The sequence below is a fragment of the Triturus cristatus genome, chromosome 5_1, assembly GCF_964204655.1.
Source record: "Triturus cristatus chromosome 5_1, aTriCri1.1, whole genome shotgun sequence".
Taxonomy (NCBI): domain Eukaryota; kingdom Metazoa; phylum Chordata; class Amphibia; order Caudata; family Salamandridae; genus Triturus; species Triturus cristatus.
Window position 1 is genome coordinate 963840146 of NC_140587.1, and position 17423 is coordinate 963857568.

Consider the following 17423-nt stretch of genomic DNA (forward strand, 5'->3'; position numbering starts at 1 on the left):
CAGGTTTAGCCCCACCAATTTGCCGCCCGTCAGCCGCCGCAAGAGCAGCCCAATCACCGCCTAACTCAGCTACGTGATTCTCTTGACGGATTTTCGCCCAAATCGGTTGAGGCACTACATTACCAAACAACATGTCAATATCGGCAAGGTTCATAATAGTAGCATCCACTAATTGGGACAACTCCTTGTAATAACCTGCAGGATTCTTGCGGGGATCAGGCAAAGTCTGCTTTACCTGCAAAACTTCCGATCGCTTCCACGGGAGGTGTATCCAGACTCTCTGAAAGTGCGGTAGAACAACAGGATTAGCAGCAGGATCACCTGGCATCCATACTGGGGGAACTTCCCGCATAGGATACTGACCAGGTTGAGCCAACCGCGCCTCAGTGTCGTCCTTAAACAATCTGCAAGGTTGCACTGTAGATCGAAAAGATAACAAACGCTCTAGAGCACGTCGGACATTATTACCCACAATCATACCAGTCGAAAACTGATTCCGAAGCTCAGTCATCTCGGGCGGTACATTGTCAACCCCCTCATTATCCCACTCTGCTCTCAAGAATTTACACATTTCCTCGAACACGAACCTTTGTGTGGGCTCATTGAACTGGGAAAATGTCTCAAAAACTATACGCGAAGGGTACTTCGCAGGATGCCTAATCCATTTACGTGCCATTTTCACTAACGACTCACGTTCCCTACCATCAGGAATTTGACTGCGCCTCTGAGCGACATCAGAAAGGTCAGACCCGAGTATGGGTCAGAAAAGTGGAGAATAGAGATTAGCGACAGCATTAAATATACGACTACGAACAGAAGGAGAAGAAGAAGGAAGCACAGGAGCGACGACATTAGGAGTAAACGTAGAAGTAGTAGCGGTAGTCGGGATAACGGGAGTAGTAGCAAGATGGGGCTGATGAGATACTGACAAAGGAGCAGTAGGAAAAAGAGCGGGCAAAGGAGGATGAACAATTTGTGGCACAAGGGGATTCGGAAGAACAGGAGGAATCAAACGACCCACAGTATCTGGTGCATAAGGAGGTGGTGATTTCAATAGATAAGACAATATGGGATCTTCTATCGCGTCTTCTCCCGTCTTATCAGAACCAGCCGGTAAAACCGGATAACATTTATCCACCGCCATATGATGCAGTCTAGCAGAAACTTCCTGCTCCTTCTCGTCTTTGTCTCGCTGATACTGTTCTGCATTTTGCATCACCGTTATAACACCTTCTTTCTTATTTTTCTTGAGTTGTTTGATTTCTTTCTGCTTGGCCTCTTTACGCCATAACCGAAAGGAATCAAACATGGCCGGCCTAACCTTCTTTTTAAACAATTTAGCTTCAAGATTATCCAATATTGTAGGTTCGAAACTACCATGTGATGGCCAACTAAGAACACCATCGTTTTTAGTATAACGAATCCAATAGTCATTGTATACAATAGGACCTACTCCATGACGACTATAGAGCTCATAAATTGGAGTTCCAACTGGAGGTATCGGACATGAATCCTCCAATCGGGAATCCGTGCTGCAACATTTAAGAAAACCAAACAAAGTACTACGGCCAGGCATCGTGCACACTAACCGAGTTTACAAACTTCAAGGGCTATCGAAGTACGATGTCCTCGCAAAAATGCAAGACCCTCGGTTTTTGGCAATTGCAATCGTCAAATAAAACCCAACAACTAAGAACCAACAACTAAGAACCACAAATGCAATGGAACCATGCAAACAACCAAGTTGCTCTGGGAGCGACCCACAAATACTTAACTGAAAGAGCAATGGCGTCACCAGGAAGGCCCGTCTATCGTCTCGCCGTACAAAGGACTACGCCAGGCGCCAAAACAGGTCGACAGTCAGGGCATCAGTCCGTCGCAGCCGTCAGGAGGCGGGAATCTTCACGGGAAAAGTCTTCGGGCCACTTATTTCGACAACTGGATCGATGAAGCGGGGTGCACCTTCCCTCGGAGATTTCACACGAAGGTTCTCACGATCGTCGGGCTTTGGACCGGTACCGCTGATGTCGCCCCACGTTGGGCGCCAACTGAAGGACTGGGCTATTCTAAGGCCCAGCGGTGCCAGGGGACAACACCTGAAACCTTCGTGGGTTACCTGTTCCGGCGTACAAAACACAGAGACTCAGGACACTTCCGGCGTCGTCAAAGATCAGCGTTCATTACTGCAGGGATACAGAAGTCGCAAGAAGTACACAACGTGTAGGTTCTGGGAGACTGCTTCAAATTGTACAAGTGGATCGCTCCTTTTATACACATTTTCGTCATTGCACAACATGACGAACAAAGGTTACAACTCAGTTCCCACAATAAACTTCAAGAGGGTCGAATTCATGTTTCAGAAGCCCGGAACATAATTACCTCAGCATTGCCGATTCCCAACTGTAAAAGCACACTATCCCCACATTAAGCACATTCCATTCTGGCTGTAAACGAATTAGGAGAAAGGACAGGAACAGATGCAAAGGAAAAACAAGGATGCACAACAGATTGGAAAAGAGTGTAAAGAGCAATATCAGAAACTCGATTGCAGGATCAAAGGACTCGTGCCTAATGCATGCATGACTGAAACAATACACTGGCACGGCAAGATGACCCTCGAGCGGAGCCATCTGCCTTTGCCGTGTCAACCCCCTCATCATAAAGACACCTTCAAAGGAACACGTGTCCTCCATGAATACTCGGGAATCCCAGGGTCACGAAACGGACAACGTCCGTTCGCTGGCTACTTGAGGGCAAGAAACAAAATGGATGCCGTATCTAAGATGGAACCCGAGGGTTCAGATGGACATACACAGGAATGAGACGAACCATACATAGTAGCGTAGCGAAAACGCGTACACCCACTAAACTCGTCATTTGCGGTTCGTAGATACCAAGCTCGTCCATATTCGAACACACCCAAAAAGTGCCATTACGATTCTCACGGAACCTCAACTCTCAGTAGACTAGACTACTGTAACGCACTGCTTCTGGGGGCTCCCAAGTCACTGGTATCTAGGTTGCAGAGGATTCAAAACATGGCAGCCAAATTGGCCCTGGCTCGTTCACGCTCTGCGTCATCTTCGGCAGCATTATCCGATCTCCACTGGCTGCCTGTCCAGCAGCGGATTCTTTTCAAGGCCGCATGCATTGTTTTTAGGGCGATGCATGGGCTGGGACCTTTGCCGGTCCAAAACTTTTTTTCCTGGTATCAGGCTTCTAGACCTTTAAGATCCTCCTCGGCGTTCCTGATAAAAGTTCCTAAATTCAACAGAGTGAGGATGGGCGGCCGCGCTTTTAGCTTTGCAGCCGCTAAGGTGTGGAATACCCTCCCTCTGTCGCTAAGGAGTAAGCAAGATCTAACTTCCTTTAAAAGAGATTTGAAGACCTATCTCTTTCCAAGAGCAATGTAGTGTGTTAGATCTGATGATCTGCTGAAGGTCAAGCGCCAGGATACCCTTGGGGTGGCAGTCGCGCTCAACAAGAACGTAATAAGAATCAATTAGTGATTCACTCTGAGAGGGGTGAAAGTTAAAAGAGGCTGGCGAGTCCTCCAGAAACCTACCATTTAAAGCTATAAGATCATTAGATTTCAAGCAATCTAAAAAGCTAAGGCCCTGCCAGTCTGAACTAATGTTACCAGGCAAAACAGTCTCTGGAATATTGCACACCTCTTCTAGCTCTGTCTTTCCAAAAAACAAGGATGAACAGTTCGACATTTTTACATTAAAATCTCCCACAATGATTATCAATGTGCATTCTTTCAATACCCTAATATTATGTATAAAAAAGAACATGGACTCAACTAAAGTATCACACGACCTTCTGGGAGGGATATACATATTTACCAAGAGAAAAGACGTATAAAGTCTTCCAGTCGTATTACACAACGCTAACTTTAGACAAATGCACAATTTTGAGGGATGGCCAAACACCTTTGGATTCCAGTTTATACTACTACAAAGTAAAATGGCTATGCCTCCACTAGCATGCCCTTTTATTGTGGATTTTGCTGTACAAGAATAAACAAAATAATGATCATAATTAAAACCAGCACATAACCAAGTTTCCTGTGGACAAATTATCGATGTGTAGAACTGCATTAAAAAAGTTAACTTGGACTTAAAGTCTTCCAGGCCTGCCATATTTCAGGAACTCATTTTTCCCAAAGTGCTATTTCTCCAACAGTGAAACTTTAGATTTTTTAAAATCATTTTGTGTACCTGCTACCCAGCTCTATGGTGCTACCTCATCCCCATTCTCAGATTCATTAACCACCAGTCCTCATATCCTGCAATGTTTACCACTCTCCTCCCCTTATCTTTACCAAATGAGAGTGTAATATACTTCAGACCTACTGCCCCTCCACTAGCAATTACATCTTGGGAGAACTCCTGGATGACGCATCCGGGATAATCCTGCTTGGTATTTGAGGTTATTTCGAATACCTTTTCTCTGAAAATAGTCAACATTAGCCAGGATTAACATTATGATTATCCTAGAGCTAAATGTGACCCTAGAACTTGGAAGAGTAGTCACGGGATCTACATACACCCGGTCAATATCCCTGCTAAACACTAAACTCAGGTCCTAAATTTCTAGTAGGAGCTGAAGAATGTAACTTCTATTTAGTGGGCCTGATTCTCCATCAATTAGATATGCTATCAAGGCCAAATCCTTTACCGGGTTTGTTGTTATACCTTGGCCCTGCCCTTTGGTTAAGTGGCTGTACTAATGTGATGAAAGGAGGATCCTTGCCTTTAAGAGTCCTCACAAGTTTGGGCACTAAGCCCAAGGGAGAAGGTTCCTCAACAAGGGGAACTGAAGAAGGTCTTTTGAGAACCCAGCTCACCTCTATGGGGGCTCCACAACTTCATCCATAGTTCTCACTAGTTCAATAAGCTCATCCATAGCATCATCCTTCACTATACAGCCATTTACTACACCCCTATTATTATGGACAATTAATCCCATATCATTAGTTCCCCTACCCAACTGGTGACAGTCTTGGATTGGTATTTCTAAAATATGAGAAGAGGCAGGCATACTGATTACTTCTAAAAAATCAGACTGCAAACCTGGATAAACTACAGCATTCTCTGGCCCTTCTGCTTTTCAACACTCCGTAATGATTACGAGCTGTTCTAGAACATTAAAGAACCTGAGTTTTTTTCCTTACATTTTGTAGTACGGCGGACTCTTCTCTTTTTCCCCTTCAGATGTTTTGTCTTATTGCAACCTGGGCGGGCCCCCTTCCCCCGAATTTCCTTTTTTGATGCCACAAACCAGGAGGACAGTTGAATAAAGATAAATCTGGACAGGCCATTACTAGTCTTGTCCTTTAGCACTTCCCACCAATGACAACAGGTCCAACCATGTCGTAACCCTTGCCCTCCCAAGTGGAAGACTTAAGCCGTCTTTTAACATTCAGGAGTTCCGAGAGAGTCCCAGACTGGAGCCAAGTCTAAATAATAGCCAATGCCCCACCTCCTCCTAACTTTATAGCATAGATTTAAAGCAGATCCTAATACTTTTAATAAAACTTTCTTGAAGAACCTGGGGTCACCAAACTTATAAAGGAAGAACTCCACGATCCACTGCTTCACCATCTCCTCCAAATGTTTTCCCCAAGTGGAGTCTGTAGTGAGGAGGTCCACGTAGGTAGGTTGTAATTCAGGAAGATTTATTTCATGAAGATAACAAGTAGTAAGGTTCAGGACATCAGGTAGTTAAGTGGTCAATAAGAGCCCCACTAGGAGCTGCCTGTCAGCTGCTCAGCCCATGATCAACTGTCACTCTGCCTCTCTCAGTCCCAACATTCCGAGGCATCATCAGACTCCAACATTCTGATGAGTCAGAGCACAGGCATTGGCTGAGCAGGGAAGGTAAAACACCTTACAATATATATGCAGGATACTACATATATCCCTTTTCCTTCTAACAGAAGAACAAATGCAAAATACGATAAAAGATAACGAGAGTTAACAAGGGACATATAGCAAGGAAGGAGCAACGGTGTGACAGAGAGAACATGAAGGAGAGCAAGGCAGAGTGAGGAGATAGATGGGAGAAGAAAAGGAGGAGAAAGTATAGTGAAGTAAGCAAAAGGAATAAACCCAAACTCAACAACAATGAAATAGAAAGAAGGCGACGGTGAGACACAAGAGAGGAAATAAGAAATAGAGAGAGACAGGCGTACCAAAGACACCCCTACGCACACCCACTGGCCAGGCAGGCAAGCAAGGAAAGAAGGACAAGGCACGGCGGGAACAGTAGAGAAGACAAACCCAAGAACAGGGAGAAGAGAGGGAAGAGATTCCTCCAGAACAAGGAAGAACAAGAAGAACATAGCAGAAAGGGAAAGACTGAGAACCAAAGAAGAATAACAGAGAAATGGGTAAGGAACAGTATCCAAAGATGAAGGGGAAGTGGACATCGATAGGAAATCTGAACCGGGGAAAACAGAGAGGAAGCGAAGAGACACAAAAAGTATCAATATACTCCTCCCCATTTCCAAATGGACAATTCAATAATGTAATATATAAAATTAGCATATTTCAAACAGCAATAGTATCATAGAGAACAACATAGAAAGTAAATAACAGCCAATGGGACTAAGACCCATGGCTGTCCTCTACTCCAAGGCAAGAGTGTGAGGAGAACTGTGGATGGGAAAAAACCCATGACAAAGTAGGCCGTGTAAAGTAAACCCCATGTAGAGGAGAACAGAACTGCCCTGTAAAGATGGGACTATAACCCTTAGAACGCCCTGTGTGAAGGTGACAATGTAAATGAATGGGACTATGACCCATAAGACGGTGCCCTGTGTAAGGGTACTTGTGAAAATGTAAATGAGACTGTAACCCATGAGACGGTGCCCTGTGTAAGGGAGCTATGTAAATGTAAAATGTGACTGTGACCCACGCAATGGTGCCCTGTGTAAGGGTAAAAACCGAATGAAACCTATGTAGGCAAATGTATGTGGGAAGATGGGGCTAGTACCCATTCCCATCCCTTTTTAGGGAAAAAAAATAATGTGAACATGTAAATAGAAACATGAACCCTATGCAGGTAAGTACCCAGAGTTCATAATGCTCGAAGTAGCCCAAGTAAGCAATAGTGTAGCTAACAAAGTGGGAGTAGTACCCAATGTCCTTAAATACAAAATATGGCCCATGTAGGTAAGTGTATGAGCAAAAGGTAAGGAAAGTGTATACTAAGGCAGGTGCTAACATATTATGTGAATAGATCCCAACAGGAAATCCAATACTGAGTGTGGCAGGAATAACAATCAGTTCCTTGATGTGGTGCTCCAAGAACATTGGATAAAATGGAACTGTAAACACAGACATGTGCGTGTCACAGATATGCTGTGACAACCACCAGCATTTGTAAGCAAGATGCTTTGTAGTGGTAGCCATGGGCAGATAATGTCAGGTAGCACCCTCATGCACTTGCAAATAGAGCGCCATATCTTGTTGTAGCCCACGTGCTCTGCCAAGCTGAAATGTGAGTTCCAAAGGGGTTCGGAAACCACGGACAGAATGTTCATGGGGAGTAAACACTCAACCATGTAAATGTATTTTCTTAGACCTAATATGTGGCAGAGATCCATACCTGACGAGCAATGCCCAAAACTGAAATGAAAAAGTCAAACACGTACTTTTTTTAAAATTTCGAATAGGAAGTCCACCGTGAGCGGTTGCGTTGCCAAAAATCAGATAGTATCCTCCGAAAAAAAGAAACTGAGATGCCAGAACGCGCAGTAGCCCAGGGGCTTGCATGCTGATTCTAATCACAGTATGGCGGCAAGTAAGACACGCAGAGCCGGGTGGCTCACGGCACAAAGGTGCACCAAACTGAGTCCTCAGTGGAAAAAGCTGACGTAATAGAAGATCTACGATGCGTCCCGCGCGGCTGCCAGTTTGAGGTAAGGTACATGCCCTCGTGGTTTTAACTGACGAAAAGAATGGTCATAATGGCCGAACAGATGCTTGATGAAGGGACTGACAAAACTTACAACTGAGTAAGTGTTTCAAAATGTTTCCTATGCGGCCCGCATCAGCTGGCAAGAATGAGACCGCAAAACACGTAGGAGGAGGATAATGCCTTGTTTTGATGCGAAACACCACGATAGTCAGTCGCTGTAAAACCTTCAGTGACAAGAACATATCCAGGCAGCATGACACCCAACTCACCAGCACAGTTCCATCGGCATAACGTGAGCATGGAATAAGGCGTCCCAAATCTCTTGCACTGCCCGGAACGAAAGTCAAACACATCTTTGGGCAAAGTGACAGGCAAGAACCAAAGCCATTCTTAGAAAAATATGTCACGGGCAATACGTTGTCAAGAGGAACATAGGAGTGGTGTAGAGACGTGAAAACACCCACCAGGTTCCCTAACAGATCCAGAAAAACACACATGTCTTGCACACTGTAAAATGAAGGCAGTCACCCTTTATGTACACAATTTCTTTTTAGCAGAATGATGGTGGTCACGCAGACAGGACCACATGTAGAAAGATTTAAAAAATCCACCAAATGTAGTGTAGATGTGCACAAGGTCACACAGCGTAGGCAGCAGAATGACTCCAGACTTGCCATTTGTAGTTGTATGCATCAGGGTCGAAGACTGTGTGCCAGAGAGTGCACCAGGGTGACAAACATGAAGTTTTCCCCTGTGAGGTTGGTGTGCTGGTAGGCACAAGCTGTGGATGTAGTGCCAAAGTCCAAAATGCATAATGTAGATGAGCACAGCACACCTGGGGAAAGGGCTGGCCGATGGTGAGGCCACTGGTGGGGCTTAAAGGCGTAGTGCTTCGTGCTTACTTGTTTTGTGATGTCTTCTTTTGTTTTCTGTGAGAAGCTTGTTTCCTCCTTTTAATCGTCTTGGTTATCCTGTGAGGAATTTACATGTTTCTTGTTCGCCATTGTTCCTTCCTTGTGGATACCTCCTCTTGTGTACAATGTGGTTGTAACCACCATAGTTTTTGAAGATTGCGCCATCTCTTGGTCCTCTTGTATGTCAGGTACCTGAGATCTGCTTGTAGCTGTAGGTTCGTCACCAACTCGTCGCCATAAAATGTAGTGAGGAGGTCCACGCAGGTAGGTTGTAATTCATGAAGATTTATTTCATGAAGATAACAAGTAGTAAGGTTCAGGACATCAGGTAGTTAAGTGGTATATAAAAGCCCCACCAGGAGCTGCCTGTCAGCTGCTCAGCCCATGATCAACTGTCACTCTGCCTCTCTCAATCCCAACATTCTGAGGCATCATCAGACTCCAACATTCTGATGAATCAGAACACAGGCACTGGCTGAGCAGGGGAGGTAAAACACCTTACAATATATATGCTGGATACTACAGAGTCATCCGCCTTTACCGGTAGTATCCGAATGTTTTGAAATTGGAAAGCTGTGCAGTACCAGTTAAAATCAGGTAAGGCCAATCCACCTTTGTTAAGCCTGCATCAAAGTTTTTTCCAAGACAATCTAGTACCTTTATGAGCCCAAATAAAACTCACAACCTTCCCCTGCATTCTACCAATATCTTGTTTAAAGAACGCAAGGGGAATGGTATTAAAGAGATAGGTCAATTTAGGAAGTATAACCATTTATATTAAGTTAGCAAGTCCAAAGATTGTCAATGGGAGGTTTTTCCATCTAGCTAATAGGTAGTCAATTTCTTTAGCGACCATTTTCATATTGAGCTGCCGGATTTCATCTATTTCATCTACTATTGTGAAGCCCAAATAGCTAAAGTTGGGACTCACCTTCCCATCCCAGTACGTAATATTGCACCACATAAACTCAGCTTTAGTAGTGTTTACTAAATAACCAGACAGGTAACCAAATGCAGCTAATAAATGTTCCACCCTTGAAATAGATATAAGAGGATCGGCCGTATAGATTAATAGATCGTTGGCATAAAGTGCGACTTTACAGCTGTAGGGTAGAAAACTGAAGGGAACTACGGCGGCATCCAGTCTCAACTGTTGGGCAAGAGGTTCTATATAAATATCGAATAATAGAGGAGAAAGAGGGCAGTCCTGCCGTGTCCCTCTTAATATATTGAAACTAGGGGTTAATGTGTCATTAAAAAATAATCCTAGCCGATGCCCCTTCATAGACCGCCTTAAGCGAATTAGGAAAATTAGGGTCAAATCCCATTGTGCTCGTGACCTCCCAAAGAAAGACCAAACACACTCGATCAAACACCTTAGCAGCATCCAAATCTACTACGGCCAGGGGAGCAGATCGTTCAATAGCTAAGTCTATTGTGCCAATTGACTGTTGGGTCTGCTTCTGTATATACCTCATTGGGATAAAATCCTTCTGGTCCGGATGGATTAGCTGAGGGGCGACCTTAGCCAATCTCCCCACTAAAAAGATCTTATAGTCCTCATTCAGCAGGGAGATTGGCCGATAAGAGTCTGCCCTAGAAGGGTCTTTGGAAGATTTCAAAATGAGGACAATTGTAGCCTCCTTCCAGGATTTAGGATCCTGTCCACCATGTCTATAGATCGAATTAAACAGGATTTCCAAGATTGGTATCAGCTCCTCCATTAAAAGATAATTCACTTCATTAGGTAGGGCATCAGTACCTGCAGCTTTGCCGTTCCTCTTTTTAGCAATACTTAAGCGAATCTCCATCTTAGTTAGGGGAGCATCAAGTGTCTTGCCACTCGTCGCTATTAAACTAGGCAACTGTAACTTACCCAATCAGGCCTTGATATGCTCTATGTTGGGAGAGATTTCTCTCTATCATTCACAGCCAATTGGCTTTTAAAATTCCTAGATCTATCTGCCCAGTCCTTCCAAGCCAATAGTACACCAGCCTTTTCCCCATATTCATAGTTCTGCAGAAATGTGGCATTCCACTGCGCTCTACAGTTTTGATCTATTTGAGCCCTATACTCTTGCCTCGCACCTTCAAGGAGTCTCTGCAGCCTTGCCTGTACATCAGAAGACCTCGAGCCAGCTTGAAGCAGGTCACCCTCCAGTGAACACACTTTGTCTTCCAAACCTTTTAAGCTTAAACATTCAGCCTTATTTTGGGCATAGGGCAAGCTTTGTAGCTCCCCTCTAGTGTGTGCCTTAAAAGCATCCCATAAGACATCAAGTGGGGTAGACCCAATATTTTCCTTAAAGTAAGCCACACATGCCCGCTTTAATGCCTCTGTGGAAATATGGATTTTTATGATCAGTTATGTCCCCTATCTTGGACCCCAACGGTTTCATGTATAAGTCACAAGTACATGTATGTTCCCTCCAGTTCCAGTTTTGAAGAGGCAAACACATGTGCGTCCACCGTCAACATGTCCTCTTTCAGATCCGCCATGAATGGGCCGGATATCCTATTCCTAAGTATGAAAGGCCACCGGCTTTATATGGTTCATTTATCCCATTTTACAGTCCAGGCGAGTAGGCCCTGATTCTGCCATCAAGCCTTTTCCTGCCTTCTGCCTCTGAAAGCTCCAGTCTGAGCACGCATCTGCATCCATGAACTTTGTCCTACTCCCTGCGCGGCTAACGGTGCCTAACTCGGCCTGTCTGCCTGCCAAAAACTGTATTTCACCTTCAAGATTATCTGCTCTGCTCCGCTCCTCATCCAATGCATTCCTGTCTAACAGTTTAGGTAAACATTCCTCCAGCTACCGTGCAAAGAGGCCAGGCCTCGTTGTCTTTATGCAAGTAATTCATAGCCCTGTTACCATGGAATATTCCTACCCCCTCGCATCTAGTGTAGACACTTAGACGCTTGTACACGCACTAACAGTCAGTATAGTCAGTATAGAATAAGATTCTATCCTAAGAGACCTCTCTTTTTGGATAACACAGTTCTTTAAACATAGGATGTAAGATATGATTTAGGATTAGGTTGACATAACCCCAGACTTCTGTCTCCACATGTAGAGCTAAATGTCAAGTCCCATTCTCCCCCTAGTTGCACGTCAATCACACGTCATGCTGCTGCGCGCGCATCTCTGCCAAGTATTTTTGCTGACATTGCGAAATTCTTTCATGGAACCACCCATTTGTGACATCATACCTAATGACGTTCTTTAGTTACGCCTAGTTACACCCATTTTAGTTACGCATGTATGTTTTATCTCTGTTATCAACTGTTACGCCTCCTGCATCTGTTTCACTGTAATGCCTCTTCTATAAAAATGATTACCTGTCAATAAAGTATTGTCCTTCACTTCCTGAACCTTCGTGGTGATGGAATATGAAGCCCACAAATTCGAATTGTGTTTTGGAATAAAGCCCGTTCCGAACCTCTAATACCACGGATTCTGCCTCTTATTTTACTGAGCTATTCTTATTAAATTTTCCGCATCAAATTAAGTACCGGTAATTAAATTATTTACCACATATATGGCGCCCGAACAGGGACACTTTCTCATCTCACGCGCCGGAGGTGCGTTGCAGGCCCGGTCTCCTGCCACAGCTGGACGGACAACAACGCGTACCCACAGGATTTCCTGTATCTCCCTCCTGCCGAGCGGGGGTAACTGAGGCTGCGATCAACACCCAGACGAGGCGGTGAGAAGTGCGAAGTATCCCGACCAGAGCCTAGCTGAGAGAGCAAGATCCGAGGTATACAGAGGCCCACCAGGTTCCGAAGTTCCGAAGTTTCGAGTCGAGTCCAGTCCGGTCCAAGTCCAGTTCAGTTCAGTTCCGAGGCCTTCCGTTCCTAACTACCCGGTGAGTACCATTGCCGGGGAGGCGTTCTGACGTGCACATAGGTTGTGCCGGTCAAGACGGGTTTGGGTACACAAATCCGGTCTGCACTGTTTCAGCAGTGTATCTGTACTGTTTAGCAGTATATCAAGTATGTCTAGTATATAATTCAGAATTACCTAGTTAGTGCCGAGTATTATGCTTAGTGACTAGTTCCCTAAATGGCCATCATTGTTGTTCATTAAATGTTAAATGTTAAAATGTTTTAAATACGTTCTGCATATTGTGGTGTGAATGACTGTTCATTATTGTGTTTTGTTGTATTAACGTGTTCAAAATTAGGTATCAGATCAGTTCTCAATATGCCGCTCTTTTCGAGATTAAGACAGATCAAAACTAGAAAAGGGGTACTCGAAGAAGCTGTTCCCATTCCTCCTAGGGACACTCCAGGGTACTTCATGTATCATAAACATGGCCTAGACGCCATATTATTTCTTGATTTATGGGTAGACTACACCAAGGAATTACCAGAAAGTCAGAGGTGGCCCGCAGCTGGGACCTGGGATGCAGATTGCATCATGAAAGTAGAGGAAGAATTATGGAAAAAGAAAGCTAGACAATCACAGAAAGATGCCATTGAATTATGGCGTAAAGAATCATATAGACGTACAGAAAAAGCACTCAGACAGGAAGAGAAAAGTAAGGAGAATTCAAATAAAGTCCGAGAAAATCTATTAATTGAAGAAGGTACCCGAGCAAAATCAGAACAAGCAGACAGACAAAGAAATGCCCTTATGAATTGTATGTATCCTCTTCTGGCCGAAGGGTTACCTAAGGCTACTCCGGAGATACCAAAAGACTTGCCACCGCCATTGTTTCCGATAAAAGCACATCCCAAAGGGCATCCCAGAACAGCAGAAGATGTTTTCCTTTCCTCTTATTTAGACGACGCAGCTCCCGAGTATGCTAATACTGCACCACATAGACCGCCTGCCGAGGGGGTTCAACGCCAAGACCCTCCGTCTGTACCTCCGCAACAACAAATTCCGACACAAGTTCCGGCAAGCACATCTGTTTCTACAGCTGTACCCACACCTATGGTTGCTATATCACGTTCAACGAATCCTTTCACGTCCAGCACCCCAGGTGGTGCTACAGGAGGTACAACAAACATTTTTTCCACGCCACCCAGAGTAAATAAACTTTCCTTTCAAGAATTAGCCCACCAACGTACGCCCAAACTAGTAACTCCCGACATGCTTAAGGAACTTCTAGTAGATTGTAGATATGACCCTGTGCCCGGCAAAGAGGACGAAATGCTGCTGGCATCATTACGTATCCGACGAGCTGCAATATATTTAGGGAGGCTACCAGGAATGACTACACATTTAGAAAACATATATCACTTTGTCCAGTCAGGACGAGATTCCGAAAGTATTAATAGAGCCATGGAGTACCAGAAAGTGGAAATACAGGGGGAACTGTTACGTTTCCTCATAAATTGTGTGATCAGAAATCAAGACCGACCAGGGGTAAATACGGAAGAAATGCGAATTCTTACCACATGGAGTCGGAATATATCAGAGGGGAGACATAATAAACTATTAAGTATAGTAGCTATGTGTCGAAAGATCCGCAAAGAAGTAGAACGAATACACGAAGAAAGATTAGCGGTAGACCAGCCTGAACAAAACGAGGAGGAGGAGGAAGAATTAGAACTGCCCACAGGACAGTTAGAAACCATGGCCTATGTAGGTAGAGGGAGATCTTGTAATAATACTAGATGCTTTACTGATCCGATACGTCCGATACGTCCAGATAATAACAGAAATTTCCAAACACCTATAATAAATATAAGGTCCCCCGAACATTCGTTCCAAGCCGCTGACAAATTACTCCGAGAACGAAGGGGTTATCATATACTCGATTCTATGGACGAACAAGAGTTAGCCAGGTCAGCCGTTCACTGGGTTGACAGTCCCGGAAAATATAGTGATGATACACTAGCGCACACGTTTTTGAACCTCACCCCAGATGAACAGCGTTTAGCTGGTATCTACATGATTCAACAACTCCTTATATTATATAAAAGCCAACACTCCGATCCTGGTCCCCTACCTGATATATTGACTGAATTACTCACGAATAAATGGAGAGGTTCAGGTACTGAGTTAATTAGAGAAATACTGGAATCCAGAAAGCAGTACATTCTTTTTGTATGCCCCGAACATGTCTCACTGCCCATCAAGGAAAGAACAACGTATTATATGGATAGACAGAATCCCTTACGCGAAGTGCACCCGATAAAAGGTGATGACAATCAGTTTAAACGTGTGTTTGTATACACACCCATATCTAAAATGGAACTATTAGAAATGAAGAAAGTGGTACCCAGTCATGACAAAGACCCAGCGGGTTTCCACCGTGAAATTAAAGACATGTTGCTCATGGGAGAGTATACCTATCCCGACATTATGAAAATATTAAAGGTATTAATGCCTGCGGGCATTTACGAAAAACTCAAAGAAAAGGATTGGGAGGTGGGAGACCAAAAGATAGATTGGACAGCATTAGAAAACGAAGAAACAGCTCGAGGTCCAGGTTTAGGGCTCGGGGAAAAGACCAGAATACTACCAGGTTTATTAGTACAGGTACTGCCACGTTTATTAACTACGAAAAAGGAAGACTGGGGTGCAATCTCAGCCTGTAAACAAAAGCAAGATGAAGACACTAGTGATTTTTATGCCCGATTCGAAAAATGTTTTGGTATAAATAGTGGAATAAAAGCAAGTAGCGAATCGTATCCACATCTGTTTGTGACAAAATTAGTTGAAAATGCCTTGCCCCAAGTTAAGAATAGAGTATTGAAATTCGAGAGCACCTGGCAAGGTAACACTCCGTCACAAATGTTACAAATGCTGCAGTACCATCACAATAGAATTAGAGAGGAACAAGAACATGAACAAAGACGCATGAAAGACACGAAAATGAAAATGCTAGTTTCCCAGACAGTTCCAGCCGACGGTCATAAAAAGGGTATGACACAGTCCAGTGTTTCAGCAGGTTCTGTGAAAGGGACATGCAACTATTGTAAACAGCCAGGTCATTATGTACACGATTGTCCAGTTTTAAAACATAATATCGCCATAGGTAATACAAAAGAAAGACCACGGCCACTTAGACAGGATCAGAACGAACAAGGAGCCCTGCAGCGTGCACAGTCCATGCAGGCTCCGCAACAATCTATGCCAGCTCCACCACCGCAGCCTATTGCTGCCACACAAACAACGACACAACAGATGTACCAGACCGCACAGTATGACTATCCTGATTATCAACGATACTCATGAAACAGCCTAGAGAGGGAAGTTGGCTTACCCCTTATCGAGGTCCCTGTAGATCAAGAAGGACCTTATGTACACAGTGAACTATTAGGCCAAGATAGAAATTTTTTACTTGATACAGGGGCAAGCCGAACAACCATAAAACGTAGTGAAGTTCCAGGGGCACCCCTCTCAGGCTCACAGAATATTTCCCTTGGTTTTTCGGGAAAACCTATCATTAACGAAGTATCACAGCCTCTTCCCCTTACGATTGGTCCCTTGACACGAACTACAGATTTATTGCTTACTAAATCATGTCCAGAAAACCTGTTAGGTATAAAAACATTGAAAGCTCTAGGAGCTATAATATGTTGTTCTCCGGAAGGAGTAAGATTGTTTTTACGTGATTTCAAAGGGCACTATGTGTCCCGAGACATGGATCACCGACTGCAGACTTTACCCACACATTTATGGGCACAAGGCCCTACAGATGTTGGTTGCATGAACATTACACCGTATCGAGTCACACTAAAGACAGGAGTGGTACTACCACAAATGCGACAATACAAGTTACCCCCAGATGCTGTAGTGGCTTTACTGCAAATCATTGACGAGCTTATTACCCAAGGAGTGGTTGTGGAAACGGACTCCAATGTATGTAATTCTCCGATAATTCCGATTCTTAAACGAACTGATCCAAAAGCCCCGCCAGTATATCGATTGGTTATTGATCTGCGCGAATTAAATAAATGTATTGTACCACAATACCCCGTAGTCCCAGACATTTCTTCATTACTAACAGCCATTGATTCCGAAGCAACATTCTTTACTGTAATTGATCTCAAGAATGCCTTTTTCAGCGTCCCAATAGATCCGGAAAGCCAATACTTGTTCGGATTTAGTTTAAATGGACGAAGCTTTAAATTCACACGCGCACCTCAAGGATTCACAGAAAGCCCCAGCATCTATAGCCAAGCACTGAAACGAGAACTTGACAGTATCCACATGCCAGTCAACACTGCCCTGCTTCAATATGTCGATGATCTGCTGATCACCGCTAGAAGCGAACCTGAATGTGAAAAAGCCTCACTGACGGTTTTACAATTTTTGGCCGAAAAGGGGCACAAGGTGTCCCCTTCTAAGCTGCAATTCTGTGTCCAGCGAGTTGTTTACCTTGGGCACTCGCTGTCCAAGGAGGGAAGGCAGCTTACGTCAGATCGCATCCAGTTAATTGCTAACATGCCAATACCCAAGACACAAAAGGAGGTACGGGCTTTTATAGGCCTCACTTCATATTGTAGGCAGTGGATCCCTCAGTATGCATTTCTAGCAAAACCACTCATTCAGTTGACAACACAGGAGGCAGCCACATCGACTGTCCTCCCTTGGACTCAGGAACATACACAAGCTTT